The sequence below is a fragment of the Tauraco erythrolophus genome, chromosome 7 (genome assembly GCF_009769465.1).
Source record: "Tauraco erythrolophus isolate bTauEry1 chromosome 7, bTauEry1.pri, whole genome shotgun sequence".
Taxonomy (NCBI): Eukaryota; Metazoa; Chordata; class Aves; order Musophagiformes; family Musophagidae; genus Tauraco; species Tauraco erythrolophus.
The window spans coordinates 24,250,774-24,273,949 of NC_141471.1; the positions used below are offsets into that span (position 1 = coordinate 24,250,774).

Sequence of the window (23,176 nt, forward strand, 5' to 3'; positions counted from 1 at the left end):
AAGCACTGAGTGCAGTTTGGTACAATTCTCAGGATTTCAAGACTTGATTCCTCTGTTTGAGAAGCTTTGTATTTTCCTGTCCTAGAAATAAAATTATTCTAGAAGTCACCTTTGTATTGATTGATTTATGGGTGGACTGTTTAATGTGAGGCAACTAAACCTTGTGAGAGAGAGATGATCTTGGGGACGGATGAATTTGAAATAGGGATTCTGAAGTACCCATTGTTTTCCCTTTTGGAGTTGCTTTTGGAGTTTTGAGAGAGATCAGAGATTATTATTTGTTTTACAGAAACAACTGCATCGTCAGCTAACACAACCAGTCCCTTTGCCGTCTGGAACCTCTGTTGCATATTTTTTTTTCCATAGTAGCAAGAACAGAATTTTCCTTTTTATTTCCTTCCTCAAAGCCTGACACTTCTTTGAGTAACAGGCCAGGGTGTGTTATGCTGTCTCGTTGCCCTCAGAAAACAGTCTCGTTATTTTAACCTTTGCCTTCCCTGTTTCTATTGGACTGCTTGTACATCCTGTCTCAATTAAATCTGACAACCATTCATTGTTTATTGGTTGATTTGAGGTCTTCCAAAATTCACATTCATTCAGAGTAAGAATCCATTCCTGGTCTGGCATGCTTACAATAACCCACTCTCTTGCTCGGAGTTGAATAACTTTCTGAAATTTCTTGGTTAGTGAAGCATGTGTTTTCATGATGCTGTGATTTCTGTGAGATAGATTAGGATTTTGGCTCAAGATATGCCTGATGGTTTTTATTCCTTTTTTTTTTAACAAGTTCTGCCTGATAGTGGCAACCTTTTACCCCTCAATTAGATTAGTAAACCTGGTTGCAGCAGTGACAAGGACAGTTTGCTTTGAAGACTCATTTGAAACAGCCTGAAATGTGATGAAGGGTGTAATTTTGCATTTATTTGCATTTATTTTCCACACACCTACCCCTGCCTCTCTGGGCATTTCTGGGAGCATAGAAATCCTGGCAGAAACACGGAAAAAGGAAAACTCTTTCAGCAAGTGTATCATTGAGAAAATGTCATTCAGTCACCAGCATAAGCAGAGTTTCCTGTTCAGCTGGGCCAGTCTGTGCTGTGCCTACAGACAGAAGTGTATCCAGAGAGAACAAAATTAAAGTCTATGAGTTTTTGGAGCTACTTGTTACGTGCTGTGGATGCATGAATTCATGAGTGTGGTGTTAGTTTCCTTGTTGTAGAAGCATTTTTGATTCGAAGTTGCTCTACTAAACAGATTTTTTTTTTTATTTATTTTTTTTCTGTCTGTGTGGATTTGAGAAAACCTGTAATCGATGCAGGAGGGGCTCTGCTTTCGGGTCAGGCTGGTTAAGCTGTGCAGCCCCATTGTCGTAGGCCAGGCACCATTTTCTTTGAAGACACTGAGACTAAAGCAGGGGGTTGCAGAATTTGGTGACGCTCATTAGCGCATTGGCAAGCCAAGAACAGGAGCCACGTTTCTGCATTCGTAGGACTGAGCCAGTTGCCGATTCCAACAGGCTTCCTTTTTCCCCTACTCTGGGTTGCACATACATTTATTTAGAAACAGTCGTACCTGGAATGGCGCTTTGGGCCTGGCTGTTGAGGAACACATCTCTGCCTTCCTTCTGCCTCTGAGTGCTGGCATGTTTGTGCACAGGCAATAGCTACCCTCTTTCTTTCCAGAGACTGCTTTTGTGAAAGCTCTTTTGGCCTCTTGCTGGCAACCATCTCATGGCCTTAATTCACATCACTTGCTGGAGTTTGGAGAGAATGCAAAGTTGGAACACACAGTTACGATTGACTGGTGAAAACACAACCCCGAAAACCTGAACAGACGAATGAGCTCCCATCCCTTTTCACTAGTGCTCTCTATGTAACAGCTTGCTGCTGTCCCTAGGCTGCACGCTGTGCTATTCCCTGCCCCCAAAAGACCAGCCTGTTCTGCCTCCTGTGCCTTGGCCCTCAAACCCTCTCCCTGGTTTTGTACGTGCATCCCTCTCCTGTGAGCACCCATGCTGGGTGCCGCAGAGCTGATCCTCTTGGCACCTGAAGGACAGAGGGGCCCTCTGCACCCAGGGTCCTTTCCTTTGCAGTTTGGCAAGCCAGCGGGGCTTTTTGTAACTGCTGTGTAATCTTTGATTTGAGCAACTATGAATTTTTGTGCTGTTGGAAGAAGAGGTTTGGGTTCTTAAAGCAAATGTACCTCAAGTAGTTATTAGTTTATGGGATTTAAGAAAACTATTTACACAATGTTGCCAAAACCAGAAGTAGTGAAACATCTTTAGTAGTCTCACACAAAAGCCTGAACCACCTGTACAGCTGCACTTCAGCAACAGGTGCTGCCCACTACACATTGCATGGCCCACTTTGAACATTGACCAGAGAACAGTAGATGCCTTTTTCAGCCAGGAGCTGCTGATGGGGCCCTTGCTCTACAACCTTGCCATTCTGGACCACGGCAATCTTGTCAGCATTTTAGATGGTAGAAAGGCGGTGAGCTATCACAATGCAGGTGCGACCTTCTCTGGCTTTATCCAGCGCTTCCTGGACAATCTGCACAACAAACAAACCAAAAGGTGAATTAAAACCAAATACAGCAGCTGTTTCCACCTGTGATGCCCCTAGTCTGTCATCTGTTATCTGTGATAGAGCAGTGACAGAGGTGACGTTTCTGTGGCCAGGGAGGAAAATAACTTCACTCCTGATGACTGGTTCAGATCCCTGCTTGTACATCTAGGGTGAGGGACAGGGGACAGACAGCGTGTGCAGGTGTGCATGCATTCATACTGTCACTCACCCAAGAAGTCAGGTCAAGCAGGCTTCTCCAGGGTTGCAGCCTGGCCCTTAGTCCCGCATCCAGCTCTTGGTCAGTTTTAGAAATCGTCCCCAACAGATTAGTCTGGTTCCTTTTGCGAGCCAGGTGCTTTCTTGCTCACTTTAAGCAATCACTTTACACAACGTGGAAAACAGCTTGACATTTCAGTCCCACTCATTAAATATTTACAACTTAATCCCCCAAATAGTTCCATTATAAAATCATGGTATAATCAAATAACTTGCTGGGCAATTTTGTATTCTAGTTTCTAAGCACTAAGTATGGTGTACTTAGTACACACACTTTTATCCCCCTCCTTTTGTTTTTTTTTAATACTCTGAGGGTTACTGAACGAATTCTTTAATGTTACCTGATGTTCTGAGCTCTGTGGCCACAAAAGTGCCAAATGTTGCAATAAAATTATTTTGAAAATTGATAATACTGAATTGCTTTGAGATGGGGGGTAAGTTTGTTTGGTTTTTTTTACAAAAAAAAAGAGCCTCCTGTTTGTAAGGCATATTTGTTCTAGGTTGATAACGTCTCCATCCCTGCAACCTTCCTTTTATCACAGTCCCGTGCTTTTCCTTTGCGCTGTTGGTCTGTTTCCAAAACGCAGACGACAGCCTGCCATGCTGCTGAAAGCTGCAAGGGACAGCCAGGATGTCCGTGCGAGGAGAGTTTCTGCTGCTTCTCAACGAGCCTGGGCTGCCGGACAGCCTGTCGTTACTTGGCATCCCAAAGACTCCAAGTGTAGGGACAGCCTCTGAGTTGCTTCCCAGAAGAGAGAGACCTCTATAGTCACTCAAAAAGCTTCAGTTCTTCCATAAGGAACATTTGAGCTTGTTATACAAGTAAGGAATAAATAGAAACGCTTTTTCATAAAAGTCCTCTATGTCCCATTCGGCATTTTAGTGCTTATATGTCCCAGCCACAGTATAACCAGCCAAGTTCCAAATCCCCATTCCCAAGGGGAACAAAAAGCCAAGGTACCTTTTCACTTTCTGTATCCAGTGCAGAGGTAGCTTCATTTAACAGCAGGATTTAGGGCTGCCATACAAGAGCTTGGGCAATAGCAATGTGTTGCTTCTGACCACCGGAGAGCTGGGTTCTTTTGCGTCCCACACATGTACAGTATTTCTAGCTACAGAAAGTAAACACAAGTGTAAACCTGGATTTGGACCTAATCCTGTAGAGTGACATTTCAGCTGCATTTCCACCGAGGGATGAGCCTGGGGCAGTCCCTTTCTCAGTCACTGGGACAGGTGTGGGTGAGGAGCCTACATCCAGTAGCCGAGCTGAGAAACACATTTCTGAGTGTATTTAACTGCAGAGCAAACCCCGTGATGCCGAGTGAGAGCAGTGTCATTGGTTCTGGGGTAGTGGACCAAGGTGCAGAGAAGCTGAGCATAGGGTGCGAGAGGGAGGCTGTGACTTTGCCAAGAGCAAACCGAAGACTCAGTTTAGCACCAAGCAGCCCGGGGCAGTCAGCTCTTCTCTCACCACCCCAGTTCATAAGAATTGAAAACTCAGCCTGAGAGACATTGTGAGTGATTCAGGATTAACGAGAAGCCAGTCAAATTCAAAATTGCATATACCTTGCGCCGTTTTAAAGCTGACGCAAATTTGCTCAAGATTCCCATTCTGTGCTCTCCTGTTTGTAACACTCCTTGATTACCTGCTGTGTGAACAATGTACATCCCTCGTCTAAGGGATGAGGCTTCACAGGGAAAACCCACCAACTCTTAAGCCTGTAGGAATTTATTGACTGAGAAATATTTGTCCTAGCCCATATTTCCTACAACAGCAAGCTGACAAGAAGGTGTTCGCTTCAGCTCATCAGTTCAGACAGCAGGTAGGAAGAGCCTTTGCTTGCATTCACCTGCCAGCAGATGCTCAGTGGGACACAAGCAGATCAACTTCTGGGATTTTTTTTTTTTTTTATAGTATAATTATTCACAGCCAATATAGAAAACCTGAAACTGCTTTTACCTCCAAGGTGCTGTTTATTTTACAGCAGAAAGGTGCACTGTACCAGGGACTCAGCTTGACACGTCAGATGCAACCAGCGGGTAACAACAGGTATAAATAGGGAAAGGGAGAGAAGAAAGTGAGAACAAGATGGTGGGTTTCTGCCCATTTCTGCAAGCCAACTCTGCGTGTGTGGCTTTACACACCTGGCTATTGAGATACTGTTCATAACAGGAGAGCAAGACCAGCACTCCTTCACTGGCCTTGGCATTTTCTTGTTGCTTTCACTTAACTGAAAGGAAGTACCCATCCTCTTTTTCTGCCTGTCTGTTACTCTTCCATGCTCTTCCATCTGGAATTACTTGCCTGAGTATCAATATCACCCAGGTTATTTCATTAAGAGAGACTTATCCTGCAGAGATGAAGACCTCTCCCATTCAGGCATCTGCAGCAATGGGACTGAGCAGCTGCCTGCAGCCACTGTCACCTCCTAGCTCTCTGCTTCTCCTTCGGGTCTTCTGCAGGGGGAGAGAATCCCAATTTTCAATGTTTAATTCAGTAAGTCAGGGAAAAAAAATAAATGCTTTTAACATGTACTTATTCAAGAAAGCATGGAAAGGCACTATGGGGTTTTTTTCACAGCTGCAAGTTGGAAATGAGAGCTTGATTACCTTTGGTAGTGATTCAGTGAAGGAATGAATGTTGGCTTCTTTTGCTACATTAACAATTTTCTCATGTCACACCTCCCGACTGTTATCCCCACATGGAATATTTTCAGCAATAGTGCAGTCAAATAGCATTGATTCTTGTGAGTCGATACCGATCTGAGCTCTCCGCCACTGGGTATTTAGAGTCTTTGCAATTTGACCATCCAGGAGCTAAAAAGTCAGAAATAATATATATTAATCATAGTACTTGACAACACTTTTTTCTTTTTTCTTGTTTGGAGTTTTTCATATGTGTATCTATCTTTAGCAGACAGGGCATCCAGACCACTCCATGCCCTGAGCCTGTCAGCTTACACACTTATGTGCTGCAGCAGAGATGGAGAGATGAGTGTTAAAGTCTATTTATATTTGTGATAAATACAATAACATCAGAGATCTCTGTAAATCTTGAAAAACTCCAGATGTATGAAGCTTATATGTTGCACCCTGCTTGCTTATCACCCTAACCAAAACAGCCAATACTTTATCTGCCATCTTCCTATCAGTACTAGAGACATTTGATACTATGCTCATGACAGAAAGATCTGTTTCAGAAACCAATAGAAGATCTATATCCCAAACTGTTTCCACAGCCACTTCCTTTATTAGGAGCTTTATCCCATCTTCGCTGTGCTGACCTGGGAGTCAGATGTCCTTACCTCTCAAATGACAGTCCGATGAATCCAAAAGGTCACTCCAGCATCTCCATCTGTCAAGGAGGCTATCTGTACTTCAGGCTCCAGTTCAGTTTGAGTTACACATTACTGTTTGGCCTTTCACAGAGAGTCAGGACTATGGTGGGAGGCAGATATCTGGGTTTGGGAAGTCTGGTGGTCACCATTTTCTCTGATGTTTAGAGGAAGGATCTGAATACTCTGAACTAAAGCCCTGACTATGGATGAAATACAGATGTAAGTGAAGAAACAGATGAAATATGAGATCACTTGCAAGTGCAAAATTATCCTAGGAATGCACAGACATCTATCTGCAGTCTCCAGATGCTTCAAGATCCAAGAAGAGCTTTTCAGTTTTTTTTCATCTTCCCTCAGTTTTTATGTGCTGGGTGACGATGCAATGAAGTTCTGTGGCTACCCTAAGGAGTATTGCTGTTAAATTTCCAACGTTTTGTCCTTATTGTAATTAAACTAAATCTCAGTGATACCAGTAGGCTCTGGTGAGGCCAGTGTAGCAACTTCTTTCCATTGGATCTTGTTCTAGTAACTTGAAATGGTATGGGAAATTTAGAAATTTTACTATCCTGCCGCTTTCACCATGATTGCGTAGAAAATATTGAAAATCCATGTGTTCCTGCCCTTAATTTTCAAAAAATACTTAAAAAAAACCACATTAGAAACACTAACAAAAGTGAGTGGTTACATATAATGAGAATATTTAAGGGAGGGAAAAAAGCAAATAAATTATATTAATAACAGAGTAAGCATGTATCATGTACCTGCAACTTTCACTTCGATGTGGAACATGTACCGTTTCTCCACTGAGTGTATCATAAAAATCTCTCATGCAGCTGAACAACAGTGCTCTGTCCACAGCCACTGCTGCCAGCAAGAGCCAGAGTTTATCCTTTTTATATGTTCACATTCAAACCTCAGAGCACTTTGGCCTCTGGTCGGGTGGGATAGTTATATACCATAATGTTGAATGTTATGTTTCCACCAAATATTTTCTGATTGAAACAGTAAAGTTAGGTCAATCTTTTAGGCTAATGGAGCAGATTATAAAAGACTATGAAAGGTATTGCTAAAAGAGATCTGTGGGAGTTCTTCCAAAGATTCAGACTTCTTTTTTTCCCAGAAATTAATATGTGGTGAGAAGCTGTTGTGAAAACACAAATTCTCTCCTAAATATTCTACTCTGCAGGCATATTTTCGTTAAAATTCTGTTCTATAAACACAAATTCTGACAACTTCTCTTACACCATCTGTTAAACAAGATTACATTTTCAAAAGTAGAAATAACTCTAGATGGCTGACTTCTGTCTGCTGTGCAAGGACCTGGTTTAGATTCCTGGCATGTTTGTTCCTGATTTTTTTTTCATTTTTGTCCTTAAAGATCCTGAAAAATAACCTATTATTTTTCATCTGCACACAGAATCAATTCTTCTACTTCAAGATCTTTTCTAATTAATTTACTAAAAAATGTAATATGATATGTGTAATATTGACATATGCCTACATAAGAATAAATATAGTTAATATGAATGAGTATATATAAAACGTAAATATAGACATATGCAAATGACCAATCAACGTAACAGCTCAAATGTATAGTAGTTCATAAGACTTCAGAGCTATTTTCCTTCATCATGTGTTTATGTGTGTATATATATGCACATATAGGCATACATATACATAATAAACACAATATGTGATGGTTGTCTCAAACATTCTGTCCTCTTTATTATATGACAGGCCACATACATCCATATGTTCATAGGCATTGTTGATTACTAAAGTATGTGATAATTTATTATGAACAACTTGCAAATAAGTTATCCCTCAAAAATTTCTGGTTAGATGTTAGCGGCCTTGTTGTATGTTCGAGATCCATGCTCAAGTAGCTTCATGGAAGAAAGTCTTGAAAAATGATCTCTGCTGCATTAACCCTATTTCCACTGGCTCTTAAAGATGTTTCACCAAGAGGCAGATGAGGTTTGGCATGAGGAGACACAAAGCAAAGCTTAACCCCAGTTTGGCTGAATGAGTCAGATGTGAATGGGCTCGCACAGTACCTGTTCTCAGTACCTACGATGTGGGTGGGAGAAAAAAAAGAAAAACAGGCTTGAAATAAATTAGACGAGTATGCTACGCTGTGCGTAACACTGTGATTACTTACAGGCTTCTCTCCGTCCTTGCTGTAGCTGTCTATGGAGGGTGAATGAACAGCATGAATGAGAGGGCAGTTGACATCTTGGCTTTGGCATGGTCTGGAGTGAAAGAAGTGTTTTGTCCTAATGCCGTTGCACCAAATACAATAGCTGAAAACACTCTGTAAAGACAGAAAGGAGAAAAATTTATTGGCATTGATGTGTCAAAGGCAAGAAGAGCTTTTATGCGCAGCTTGGGGGCTTCAGATAAATAAGGCTGAGGTAGGGTAAGAGCTGTCAACTGCAAACTCTGTGAAGCAGCACTCCAAGCTCCCCTTCCTTCCCCACTTGACTGAATTTATTAGAAATGGATGCATTGATTCTTCTTTCTGTTCTTAATGCATGAGATGTGGCGGGATGTACATATAGTTCTTTGCAGCTCAGTTTCTTCATCCATAAAATTGAATATATTAGTTGTGGAGCAGTTTAAGGATTATGGACAAATTTGCCATTCAACATTTCCTTTGAACAGCCCAGTCTTCCAGGCACAATCAAGTCCTTGAATTTAGGAGAAAAGGCAAAAGCCAAATGAGAGATGAGAAAGAGACATGAAACCTGGAATGAGCAAAGTGCAGTAGGAGAGGAGACACACAAGAAGAAGGGATTCACTTGAATGTGCAGGGGATGGGAGGGTAATGCTGGTGTTTGAGAAGGGGTTGGTGTAATCAGAGTAAGAAGCAGCTTTAGCTTCAGCAGCATTTTTTGTCAGGCAAGAGTGTGGCAAGTGCTGAAAGCAAGCATGAGATGTGCATGTGAGGCAAGGTGGCTATTGACAAACACGGACAGGGATTTCAGCTGCAGGGTGAAAAGCAAAATACTTGGTTAGATGCTGGTGATAGGAAGGGAGGAAAGAGAAGATTGGAAAGGCGCCAGTCAGTGGGAACAACTCACTGGAAACACTTGGAGAGGCTGTCTGGGCATTTTCCAGATTGACTGACTGCCAAACCTTTCTCCTGCTCTCCACCTCTCCTGTCCTAGGGCTCATAATTTCCTCACCTGAGTTTCACTCATGACTTGCTCTACTTACTTTTTAATCTTGTCCACCTACGCTCCCAACAGCCAAGGCATGTGATTCTGTTGTTAAAGAAGCCTTGTTGGCCGTGAAAACAAGGAATGGCTTTGCTTTGCCTGTCTTCATGTTGCCTTCTTTTTACTCTGGGAAACCTGATTGCAAGGGAAATTGTATGTATGTAGCTAAACACAGTCTAAAAGCATTGCTTATTTTGGATTTTTAATAGTGTAAGGAAGGAAGGGGAATGTAAGGGTGAAGAATGAAAGACAGAAGTACTTATTGATTTTTTTTCAGTTCTATACTCCATGATTTCATGATACCTATAGAAAAATCAAACATATTTTCCCACATGGACAAAAAAGAACCTAACAAAGAGATACTTACAAAAGCACATCTTTAAACTGCATATGTCAATTTTTCACTAGATAGGCACCAAACCTAAAACACCCAGCGTAAGTACGTAATAGCTGTGTAAAGGCAAAAGTAAATCCAAAGATATGTACTGCCTTTACAGAATTTCTGTAACAGAAAAAACGTATGATCATAATCATATTGTACATTCACTCATGGCAATCAAGAATGTGAAGAGTATCCTACAGTTCAAAGGAATCCACAAGTCCTTAGTATTTTAAATAATCTTCAGTTTTTTGTAAGATCTTAACCTAAGACATCATCATTCCTGTAAGCTCCAGTTTCCTCTCGGTCTGCTAAAGCTGATGAGACTATTGAGATAGAAGAAGAAATTACTCTAACTAAATATTTTGAACACGTACAATTTCTATTATCTTCACCTCATACATTCATTAAAATTATTTTCCAAATTATAATACAGGTGAAATTCCAGGTTTTAATAACTGACACATGAGGAAAATCATTGAGAACTTCAGAATTTCTACAAAGCAGAAGTGACTTCAATTCGATAAAATGACATGAGAAAACGCAGAAGCTGCTATGCAGGTCCACCCTTCTGGTTCCTTCCTTGGGAAAATCCCACTGATTTTTGTAAAAATCTTACCTAAACATGCAGATAAAAGCTGACTTTTGATTTGTTAAATAATGGATTCCGTAACAAGAAAGGGCTCATGATTATAAGAATGAATAAAGAATTTATTCAATTTCCAGGATTGCAGCAGCCAATAACAACATCATGGAGACTTTGGAGGGGGAGCCAGGGGGAAGTCATTTAGAACATTACCTTCAGAACATTACCTAAAATGTCAAGAACATTAGCTTGAAAGGAAAGATAATCTATATTTTTTTATATCAAAGCTGAATTTGGAATGAAAGATTTTATGATGCATTGACAGATAAATTGTGATTCAGTTTATTGGTGCTAGTTTATGTTCATTTTAAAAAGAAATATTTAATTACATTTAAGAAGTGTTCTTTTACCTATACGATACTTGCAAACTTTGTCCATATATAAGCTCAAATTTTCTTTCCTGAGTCAAAATAACAACAGTTTGAATATTTTCAATGGCTTCAGAAGCAATCTGCATCAAAGAGCAGATATTCATCAGCAGAAAAACAAGATTATATGGAAATTTTAAAACATAATCCATAAAATAGAATAACTGCAATAGAAGTATGTCTCCAATGCTGTTGAAAGCGTGGTTGCAACACTTATAGATATGCTGTTGTTAAGTGTATCCAATTAGTGTAGATTATAGCAGTGAAGTTGAGACATCATAAATTTTAGCACAGGCCAGCAATGGAGGTTTATTGGACTTGTGTAACCCGTCACGAGGACAATTCCAGTTGTCATTGCTGCAGGAGCTCAGTCAGGATAAACTGAACAAGCCTAGATCACCTGCAAATGCATTTGGAACTGCAAAGTAAACATATGTTCACATTTTCAAAAGCAACTAGTGATTTTGAGCTCACCCATAAAGAGATTGTCATTCCTAGGGTGCATTCTCAGCATTTTTTGAAAATCAGGAGTCATTCAAAACTCCTAAAGGAAAAACTCAAAAACTCTGGCCATTTAAAACTCCTAAACGAGAAACTCAAAACCACTGACCATTCTTAAAAATGTAGAGACAGATTTTCCTGGCCCATATGACAGCTTGGCATCTAATTCCTATTAATTTTATATCTTTGAAAATCCTCCTGGTTTGCCACAGAAGAAAAAATAGTGGGTAGAAGTTTTCCAAAACTATTAATGATGTTAGGTGCCCAACCTTGATTGTAAACTAGTGGAAGCTCATGCCTTAATCATGGTCCCCGAACATTAAGTGGATTTACTTGTAGTTAAATAACATAATCAGCAAATCTTTTAATAAAAACGATTTAGCCTTCATCAAGAATTCAGCAAATCAAAACTCAGAATGTAAAGCACTTTGGAAAGAGATTTTGTAAAGTATATTTGTGGAGAACTATACTCATTCCAGGTCATAATTTAATTCTAATGAACTCATTTTATGGGAAAATAAATTTATAAATTATCCACTGTTAGAAAGTCACCTAGGACCTGGGACTCACTCTGAATTCTTTCTCATGTATTGTCACCCATGTAAAATTCGTACACTGTGGAATCCCCCTACCTTCATAAAAGCCCCCTGTAGTGTTTGTACCACACGATTTGTCATGTGCTCATCGATACCAGGAGCTAACCGACTGCATTAGATAAGTGTGTGATTAATTCTGCTGCTCATAAGGAAAGCATGAAATACATTTACTCTCTTTTAGCTATGTTGTTTCTGCACTGCCTTTCAATAAGAGTAGTTTATTTTTATCTCTGATGCATGAAGATGGCATTTTTCCACAGGTGTTTTTCAAGAAAGCACCCCTCTTCAAAGCAAAGAGTAGATTTTTTGACCTAAAGCTAAAAAAAATGGTTAGGAATTGTTTTCCTTCAGTTTTTCTTGATATGTTGAGAGTGAAACCTTTTGCTGAATTGCTATGGAAATACATATGTTTTAAATTTTACCAGAAACTGGGAATCTGCAAAAAATTGTTTTAATTAATATAGTCTGCAAAACTAGATATTCAGGTCATCATGTAACAACTGTGTAACCGTTCTTGCGAATAGTCTCCAAGTTGGCATGAGATAATGATAATCAGCTGTAAACAACTTGACTATGAGACAACTTTAAAGTATTTCAGTGTGTAAGAAAGCACTCACTAAGGTTACTTGTTTGGTAAAACTTTATGAATAATCAGAGATGGAATCTTAAATTTTTTCTTGATTATCATGTAAAGAAAAACAGATTTCTTTTTTTCAATGCATATGTTCTTTTAAAAATAAACTGCTTTTAACTTCTTATTTTAGTGTGAGTGAAGCATCTCTAGGCTTGTGAAACATCGACCTTTACTGTAAAGGCAGAAAACAGTTTGGAAGTAAACATGACTTTCAGCCTTCAACTCCATAAGAAAAAAGAAAAGCTTAGCAGCTCTAAACATGAGAGCTAACCTCCAAAAACTTAAGTGTACCCATGCACTCAGCAGACCCTTCTTTCTACATCTTTACTCCTACATAATAAACAGAAAAAGTGCTGAGACAGCCTACAAATAAGAAACACAAAAGACTAAATAACATGAGGGATAAGACATTGAAATAATTAACTAATGTGGAAAAACTAACATAACTGCATGTAAATATTATCTGGCTCCCCTACAAAGAAAAACATCACATTTTCTTTATGCCTGTATTACTGATAAGAATAGCTTTACAGACAGATGAAGTGAAATTTTTGCCTACATGACCGATTTAAATATACTTTAAGGCTGAGAAGCTTTACAGTTGTCTCACTAACAACCTGTAATGAATTCGCTCTTCTTAGAAGCAAGATTGTTTTGGGCTGTTTCTTTGTTTTTCTAACAGCCAACCTGTGGGCTCACAGAGGTTTCCAAGATTCACTTCTGGTCCTTGCATTACCCTCTCTTGCCTTTTCCTCACTCTTTTATCAGCTGAGACTGATAAGTATCCGGTGCAATCATTATATGATATGGAAAGAGACATAGATACCAATTTTAGCCAGATCAAACAATGATTGTACTGGATACTTATTTCAAAGGAGCGTTGTGAGACCTTGTTAAATTCAAGTTGCATTGTAAGTGTCACCTGAAAACTGTTCCAGAATTTGCAATAAATAAAATATTATTTAATTCCCTTGAATTCTCTTGTGTATTTGTTGCATTTATACTAGGAAAAAATATTATTAGAGAATACTCATTTACATGTGCCAGCAGATAACATTCTCTGGATGCCTTGTGATTTGACCTTACAATGAATCACTGCTATGTAGGTTTATACTGAAATGCCTGACAGGTAAAACCAAGAGGAATTTCCTTTCTTTTTATTTTAGTGTTAAGAGGTCTAGGAGTGAACACACAAAAACATTGTCTAATCAGCCTGGAGGCACAGAAATGCCTCTGAGAACTTTCTTATGTAGATAATGGAAAGAGAGGAACTCTGAGTAAGATTTGTTGTTCAAAACACCACAAAATTTGTGATATGTTGACTGTGGTATAATGGGAAGGAGAGAAAGGGCAGCAGAGAAGAGGACACAGGTGCTGTGCTGCTTGGGGTGTGTCAAAACCCAGTCCGCACAAAGCACATTCTGTTCTGAGGCAGCACGTCTTGGGAAGTGAGAAAAGAATTGTCATCTAAGTTAGGAAAAGAAGTAACAGCCTTGCTCTTTGCTGCCACACTCACATTTTCCTTTGATGCAGATTCCCAGACTCCTGCTTCACTTGCCAGCTGAGAGTGGAAGGAATGAAGATGAGAGCAAAGGATTGCAGGGCACGGTCAGCTACACTGTCACCGTGATGGTTTCATGCAGCTCTGTTACTGGTGTTTTCTACACTGTGCCTTTTCATACTAAGCCCACAGAGAACTGCAAGGTGAGAGAAGGAGAAGATAAGTGACAAGTAGAGGAGAAGGGCACTGAAAGGAAACAAGTTGGAAAGAAATAAACAAGAAAAAGATGAAAAGAGTGCTGGGAAAGAATAGGGGACAAGAGTGCAGACTCCGGAAGAGCATGAAGGACCCAGGACTTTTAAAATGCTTAGTATGCTACAAACTATTTGAGAACATAAATTAATAACTCACGTTTTCAATTTTCAGCTTTATATTTGCTGTATCACCATTTTGACAGAACAGGCAGACTGACTTCTTTGAGGAGTATATTCTTGATCCATCACCAACATCACTGTTAAGCAACATAAAAGCAGATAAAAACATCACTGAGCTCACCTTTCCTGTGGCATCCAGTTTCTTCTTTTTTTTTTTTTTTTGCATGTCCACCAAGCATCCTCATTTGAATCATTCCTGTTAAGCAAAATTAGCGTAATGGCTACAAGCAGAAGAGTCAGCTGCCAGCCATGGATTGATGACAAAACAATTCCAGTCCCAAGATTAGCTACCTTTTGGCCAGTGCCAGTCTGGAACCTATAGCCTGGAAAAGAGTGAAACTATTGTAAATTACTCCGATTTGTTTGAAAACTAGACAGAAAATATTTGTAACCTAGACAATTGAGATTTATTTACCAGAGGATTGTTGAAAGTGCTTAATTTGGTCTAAACATTCTGCAGTACTAAGTGCTTTATCCTATCTTCTGAAAAAACATTCTATTGTACAGATCATTCTCTCAAGTCTTCAATATTTTATCTAGTCTTCCTCCTCTGTTCTCAGACTTATAGTCTTTTTTTCAGGTTTTGCTCAGGAAAACACAATGGCATTTCATAAATCTCATCTTTTTAATAAGTAGAACCATGACTTCAAACTCGACAGGTCTCCTGAAGCATGACATTTCCCAACTCGGAGTCTGAGATGGCCATTTTTTCTCTCTGACCACTTTTACCTTTAAGCATGTGAACAAACACAGTGCTGCAATGATAGCAATCCTCATTTTGAGGCATATACTTCCGCATTTTGTTAATATTTGTAACATTTAGCATGGAAACACAATGCTCTCTAGACATCAAAGCAGGTTGGATAAATAACTTTAAATAAACAGACTCCTTGGATGACTCATTTATAGTGATAACAAGACTGAACATTAGTATGAACTGAAAGGAAAAAAATAAAATATGTATCTTACTTATTATTATGATATGATATTTTTGTGTGGCACCAAACACACTCAACATTTTTTAATAAATAATAACAGCTTCCAGCTGACCGTGTGTGCAGGATTTCTACCTCCTGAATCTAATCTGCAGCTTACTCCATACTATGAAAAATGCCGGTGCTTTTTACTTACTCTTTTCACTTGCAAGGCATCGTTACCAAGTCTTCTAATTAATGCTCTAGTGCTATTTTTAGGATTATCAAACCAGCTGATCTCCTATAACATGAAATAGAGTTATTATAATATTAAAAACTTTAGTCTGCACATCACCCATTAGGCTACGTAAGAGAATCACTTTGGATTACAACTGGATGATGCATGGTATGGTGTTCTTAACATGTAAGCATAAACACAACAGACCTAAAAGTTTAATAAAGATATGGGAACACAAAACTCAAACCTAAGTTGCATTAACAACCATATATCCTTTTTGAAATAGCACAAACACCAACACATTATTTCATATTAAACGTAGTTTTACAAGAAAGTTTTGCTTGCGAATTGAACATGTTTTTGATGATCAGATGCTCATTAAATAGTAATATCAAGGAATCTGCTTGTTTGTATCTGTTTCCATAGAATCCTTGTGTGATTTTGTCAATTTCTAGTCTTTAACCAGACATGTAGTCTGCCTTCGCACATTTTCTTAAAAAGTTACTCCCTCTTGAGTGGGATCACGTTTCTTTCTTATCCCTTTAGTTATGGAAAACACATGCAGGTAAGAATATAGAGAGACTCCCAAGCTGAACAGCTTTTACATCAAGTTTATCATCCTGTACTCCGGACTTTTTTATGCTTCTCTGAGTGGATTATCTTTTCTGTCCAGTCAGCATTGATCCCTTCCATGCTTCCTGAGACAGCTGGTGCATTACCTTCTTCCTGTAACCGATTCTCAGTTCCTGATGCCTGAAATGAAACACAGTATGATGCTAAAAACTGTTTACGGTCATACAGAAGGGTAGTGAGGTGGGCCTCTGTGAACCTCGTGAAGTTCAACAATGCCAAGTGTAAGGTCCTGCACCTTGGTTGTGGCAATCCTATATGGATGCAGGCTGGGCACTGAGAGGATGGAGAGCAGTTCGGCAGAGGACTTGAGGGTATGGGTGGATGAAAAACTGAATATGACCCTGCAATGTGCACTCACAGTCCAGCACACCAACTGCAATCCTGCATCAAAAGAACTGTGGCCAGCATGTCAAGGGAGGTGATTCTCCCTCTCTACTCCACTCTGGTGAGAAACCACCTGGAGTCCTCAGTACAGGAAAGACATGGACCTGTTGGAGCGGGTCCAGAGGAGGGCAACAAAGATGATCAGAGGGCTGGAACATGTTCCCTGTGAGGACAGGCTGAGAGTTAGGGTTGTTTAGCATAGAGAAGGCTCCAGGGAGACCTTACAGCAGCCTTCTTGTACTTAAAGGAGGCCTATAGGAAAGATGAGGAGGGACTCTTTATCAGTGAGTGTAGTGACAGGATGAGGGGGTAATGGTTTTAAACTGAAAGAGGGTGGATTTAGTTTAGATATCATGAAGAAATTCTTCACTGTGAGTCTGGTGAGACACTGGAACAAGTTGCCCAGAGAAGCTGTAGGTACCTCTTCCCTGGAAGTGTTCATGGCCTGATTGGATAAGTCTTTGAGCAACCTGATCTAGTGGAAGGTGTCCATACTCATGGAATTGGGGCTGGAACTAGGTGATCTTTAAGGTCCCTTCCAACTCAAACCATCAATGATTTTGTGATTCTATATTATCCTGTACTTTCAAATGATGATAAATTCTATAAGAAAACAACAATTCCTTTTAGTAAATGGAAGATTGGTAAGAACTGACTAATTTTACAAAGAGCAATCAAGTACTGAAGTTTCATTAAGCCCTCTGTCTCTGTATTCAGCGAAAAACTTGCCGATATACTTACAATTATGGGAGGGGGGAAGTTTTAGCCACAGAGAATTTTTTCTCTTTTTTTTGTCATGATAAACTATTCTGAAAACATACAGGACAGTTAACTAAGTTAGCTGAAGACGCTCACCGGAAAGCCTCTTTAAAACGCAAAAATGATATGAGAGTCCTAAAGTAAAAAAGAATCAGAAAGTCAACAAGAGGGACTTTCAACATGAGAAGAGACCTGTGAAGAATAGGAGCAATACTTTCAGCTGCTTCGAAGTTAAGGCCTGAGAAAATCTGCTTGAGAAGTTCAGGAGACAGCTTGAGAGGTAATAAAAATATTTAAGACAGACCACGTCTGAATGACAAAACTTCAGGAGCCTGAGTCACTAAGATGCTGGTGGTTTGCAAAAGTACTTGCGTAAAAGAGTTTGAGCTTTCACAATGAGGGTGGGAGGCACTGGAGCAGGTGACTTGAGGAGGGTGTGGAGTCTTCATCCTTGGAGGTATTTCAAACCCAAGAGGACATGGCCCTGAGAAACCCATCTAACGTCAGCGTGGGTTGGACTAGATGAGCCACTGAGGTCCCCTCCAACCCGAGTTATTGTATAATTCTATGATTTGGAAAAGCATTCTGAGAATTGATCTGCTCCAGAACTTCATTTTTTCCACAATCTTCATTTTCACCTTCTCACATACTTTATTTTTAATGTCGCGCTTTTAAAAAAAAATTTTTGCTTAGAATTCCTGTAGTTCACAACTTTGAATTACACTTGCATATTTTACTTAACATGAAGATTTCTTGGTATGAGGTTTAGCACTCTTTAAGGTAGCTTTTTTCTCTCTAAAGTTTCTCTACTGAGAAAATACTGCAACATTGGAGGCACTTTTAGGAGCAACTTAATTCAGTCAGATCACTAGCATACAATATGATAAAAGCTATGAAAAAAAAATCTGAAAAAGCTACCCGTATATTAATAAGCATGTAGTAAATTCCATTCTGTTCTATTAATTCATTATGAGTCCCTTGTTCTGTGATGACATAATTTCAAGTACAGCTATAATACACATTTCGAACCGTTGAGAAACAATGAGCAATAAAAAGTGTAGTGTGTCCTTTCCTGACCAGGAAACAACATAACAATGGCTCCATGTTAGCATTGTCAAGTACATATAATATTTCCCATCTTTGTATTAGAGTTGAACAAAATATTTTAACTGAAATATTTTCCTTGGAAAAAAAGATCAAAAGTGTCAACTGAGAAATTTTGAATTTCACAGTATTTTTCAGTTCCTCTGAGGTAAACTAAAGAAAAATATAACTTAAATCAAGTACTGAAAAACTTATTTTATGTGAAAATATGAATTAAGGTACCCTGTTTTTTTGATGTCAGACAATTCCTTTCTAAACACAAATATCTAAACGTTCCTTTTTTGAAACTGCCCCTTCTATATCCTCCCAGGTTATGTATCCACTTTTCACTGAAAAAAGACTATATACCATTAAGCATGTCAGTGATGATTCTATTTTAGAGCATTTCACAAATATTAAAAATTAATCACTTAGCAATTATACTTATTCTAAATTACTCGTTTGACTTATCTGAGAATATTTATCTAGAATTGTACTTAAAATCGTACTTCTATTATTCATGTTGTTTTTCTATCTTTTAGTTACTCACAAATAATAAAGTGAATCCTATAAGTATGTAGTTTGACATGACAAAGATGTTTTTGAAGGCACATTGTGACAGTGTGCACTGGGATAAATTGGTATTAATATCTAATGACCCAAAAAATGAGTCCAAGTTTTTTATAATTCAGTTCAAAAACCTTCACTTAACATTTTGAACTGCTAGAATAATGGCTTAAAAAATCTTTTACAATTAGGAAACAGAAAAGAAAACTGTAACGTGTGGAATATTCTCAATGAATTTCCCGCTAAACCTGATATGTTATTATTATCACATGATTTTAAGAGCTGGAAATGACAGCCATTCAAACCATCCTATAAAAAATGTTAAGCATTTTCTTGGTAGTCTGAAAACTTCACTATGTTCGAGATGATCTTAAAAGGTTAAAATCACATCAAACTCTAGAAGAAAATCTAGTTAAGATCCTTCATTATAAAAAGCAGAACGTCCCATCCACACAAACAGAGATTGGGCAGGGGTTTGGTGAAGCCGGCGGGGAAAAGTGGTCTCTCTAGATCTGATGTAAACCTTCTACAGAGGTACATACTCAGCACAACGAGGAAGAGAAAAAGTAGGCAAGAGGAGGACAAATGAACCCTTGGCACACAAGAGCTTAGCTGCGTCTTGCTTAACATCAGCAATCAGAGCTGGTCTAGTCTGAGCAAGTCTTTCTGGCATGCTCTGCCAGAAAGGTCAACAGGAAGATTCATCTCACCATACGACATATTTTAAAGATAGGTGGGGGAGGTGAGAGGCTAAGGAACTTGTTTAAACTAGCTGGATAATTTCCATATTGCAGCAGTTAGTTGTGATCCCACCAAATACATCTCGATCAGCAGTTCTCTGCCCTCCTGTCTCTGGGATTCACTTTAGAGCATATGGTTTGGGAAAAAGATCTCTGAGTGTGCCAGCTAGCGTAGTTTCACAGAGTAGTGTGAATGATCAGAAATTAGGACTAGTGGACAGAGTCTAACTCTCACTGAAATTAGTGGCTATTAGGAATCCAAGTAAAAATTAGGGACTAAAATATCTTCGAGGATGAGAATGCAGATTCTGTTGCCTGATTCTTGCAGACACAACCCCGCACGGTGGGTAGAGAAAGGTACTTCTCCTGAGGCAGAATAGCATATGAAGGCAAAATGCTTTCTGAAGAAATTGTCCATAGATAAACTATGACCATTGTGTAAATGTTTGTGAAATGGAGGCAATTTGTGCTCACCCAGAGCACATCCATAGTTGGATAGTGAGAGAGAGAAACAGAGGGAGGAAAAAACCCCAAAGAGTATGGTTGATTCAGCCTGAGGAATAGGTGGAACTATTTTGTAAATGGCTCATACGTTTGTTTAGAGAAGGCAACAAGAAATACAGGATTAGCTATTTTTTTCAATCATGTAGGTGGTTTAGAAGTTTTGTCTAGACGGCAATCACCATGTAGCAGCTGATCTTGAAGACACCCCCAAGGTGATTTTGAATTACTTTGCTGGGTGTTAATAAAAACATAGCCCACATGGACGCCCAAACCTGCGTGGGAATATTTAGCACTTAACCTGTGTTGAGCTCGTCACTGCTCCAAAGACTAAAGCTTGTTTGGGAAAGTCTGCTACAGTTCAGTCCTACCCATAACATCATTAACTGAATTCCGTGTGCACTTACGAAAACACTTCACCATGGAGAAGTCTACCTGATCTGTTAGAGTTAGTGCCAGTAAATTTTAAAACAGGCTGTTAATGCAGTTATTTTTTAAAGCATCTCATGATTCATCTCCATTTAAAGTTCCCAATCTTTGTATGAACAGAGAGTATTTGCCAAATTCAGGCTTACCTTAAACTTTTTAGGGTTCTCTCTTGCAGCTCTTTAAATGAATGAGCACTACTGACCTTGTCCAGTGCTGCCTGCACGACTGATTCACTCTCAGTATCCAAAGCTGACGTTGCCTCATCAAGCAGAAGAATTTTAGGATTGCGAACCAGAGCTCGGGCAATTGCTATTCTTTGCTTCTGGCCTCCACTCAGCTGTGCCCCTCTTTCTCCAACCACGGTTTCAAACTTCTACAAGACAACCACATGTTTCCAAAAGACTCAGCCACACAGTTCTTTCACCAAACAAAGGCGGCATAAAGAAAAGGCACATCAGTGTCAGCAACCTTGGCAGCGTTTTCTCCTTCCTCTAAAACACTACAGGATAAACACCCACTTGGATATACCTGCCTAATCGTTTGTGTCCCTGGTATTCCAATAGTTCTTCAAATGCTCACCAAGTCATGACCTAAAGATTGAAAATTAACAGTACTCTCAAAAGTTATGAGAAAGCTCTGCATAGCTCTGCTTATTCACAGCTCCAGGGACAGCTTCCTCTGTTTACGAGAATCCCTTCTAAGGAACTACTTGGCACCAGAAAGTTTAGAAGAAATTATGTCAGCAGGACAGCAGGTTTGCTTACGTTGGGTAGCTTCATGATGAAGTCATAAGCATTTGCTTCCTTGGTAGCTGTTTCAATCTCTTCCATGGTGACATCCTCACGGCCATAACGAATATTTTCTGCAATAGTAGTAGCAAAGAGCACGGGCTCCTGATTCACCACACCAAAGATCTCCTGCAGTTATCTTACATTTAAGGTCTTAATATCCTGCCTGTCAGTGGTAACCTAAGCGAAAGGAAGCAGACGAAAATTAACTAAGTGTTTTGGTCAAGGAACCCCTCTCCCTAGGTTGGCTTTTTAGGGGAAACTTTACCATGTGATTAAAACCAGGGTGGTGAGGCCAGAACTAGACTTATAACAACTGTGACACAGAGAGCAGTCATCTCACTTGAGGTGTCTTACCGTGCCTTCCTTAGGATCATAAAATCTTCGGATAAGATGAACAGTTGTACTTACAAACGTTCTAGAAACCTGACGCAGAATTCACTGAGAACAGTAGTCCTCTTGGTCTTCATATTGATTCTAATGGCAGCTAATTTAAATGCCAAATGATTCCAATTGATCTCTTTAGAAACTGGTGAGCTGGAATATTTTCTTTGTATATTTGTTTAAAAGTTGACTAAGAAAGCCCTGTTCTCTCTCTTGATATTCTACCTGAATAAAATGGGAACAGATCGCCTTTTAGAGATCAGTGAAAGTAGACTTCCTTCACATTTGAAAAGATGATGTTCCAAGACATCCTCAATCAAAGCATTTTCAGAAATCATTCAGACCTCTTCCTCAGGTAATTGCATCAAGACTTACCTTAGTGAGAGCTCTCAAACAAAACAATCTCTTCCTTCAAAGGGGCAGGTTTTGCGTTGTAAATGCAACAAACTAGGTGTTGGATCTGCTGCTAGTTTCTCAAAGAGGTACTTTTACCGGACTTATAGTGTGGACAATTTGGGAGATCAGAATACTGCTAGAACATTTTTACCTGGTTAAACCAAGTATTATTACAATTGGCGTTTTTTCTTTATATTTGAGACTTATAAGGATCTCCAGTCTTTTATATTTTAGTGGAAATTTCATGCAGTTACATTTTATTTTAAAAGTTTGGCTCTTAATATAGTTAACTAACCAGTTCTGGCTAAAATGTCTTATCAGTTCTAGACAAAAGCAAAGGTTTCCATTATTTCTAGGACTTTTTTTTTTTTTTTAATTATAGGAATTGTTTTTCTTTAGTACAATCAAGTTATCTACAGGAATCTGTATCACCTCCATGTGTAATACCTTAGTATACCTGGCCTAGCAGGATAATTGAAGTAAACATTTTGGAATTCCAAATTCTCCTTAACATGCTTCAATTTATAGCCAGCATTGGAAGAACTGTCAATTTGAGGTTCTTGTGCAGAATAACACATCAAGAAAATGGAAAAAAACATTGTTTAGATTCCTAATGACATTTTAGCATAATACATGGCTGTGACGTCTTAGAAGTTAATGTTACCACATAACAAGTCACAGCAGACCTCACAGCAAAGTAACTGCAACTACTCATAGCTGCGTGAAGCTGCCAGTCCAGGTCATTGGCAAATATGCTGTCAGGGATGTGTAATCAAGGCAAACGCTCACGGCCTTAATTCTTCACTGGTGCAAATTAAGGAAGAGGGGAAATAATCTAAAACATCAGTGAACAGAAGATGCAACCTACCCATTCACATCCAGCCATTGCATACTAACAG

At 39.2% G+C, this 23,176-nt stretch overlaps 1 pseudogene; it reads right to left on the bottom strand.

Moving 5' to 3' along the window:
* Positions 1–2,345: 2,345 nt before the first annotated feature.
* On the bottom strand, positions 2,346–23,163 carry LOC104379422 (ATP-dependent translocase ABCB1-like; annotated as a pseudogene).
* Positions 23,164–23,176: the final 13 nt, after the last annotated feature.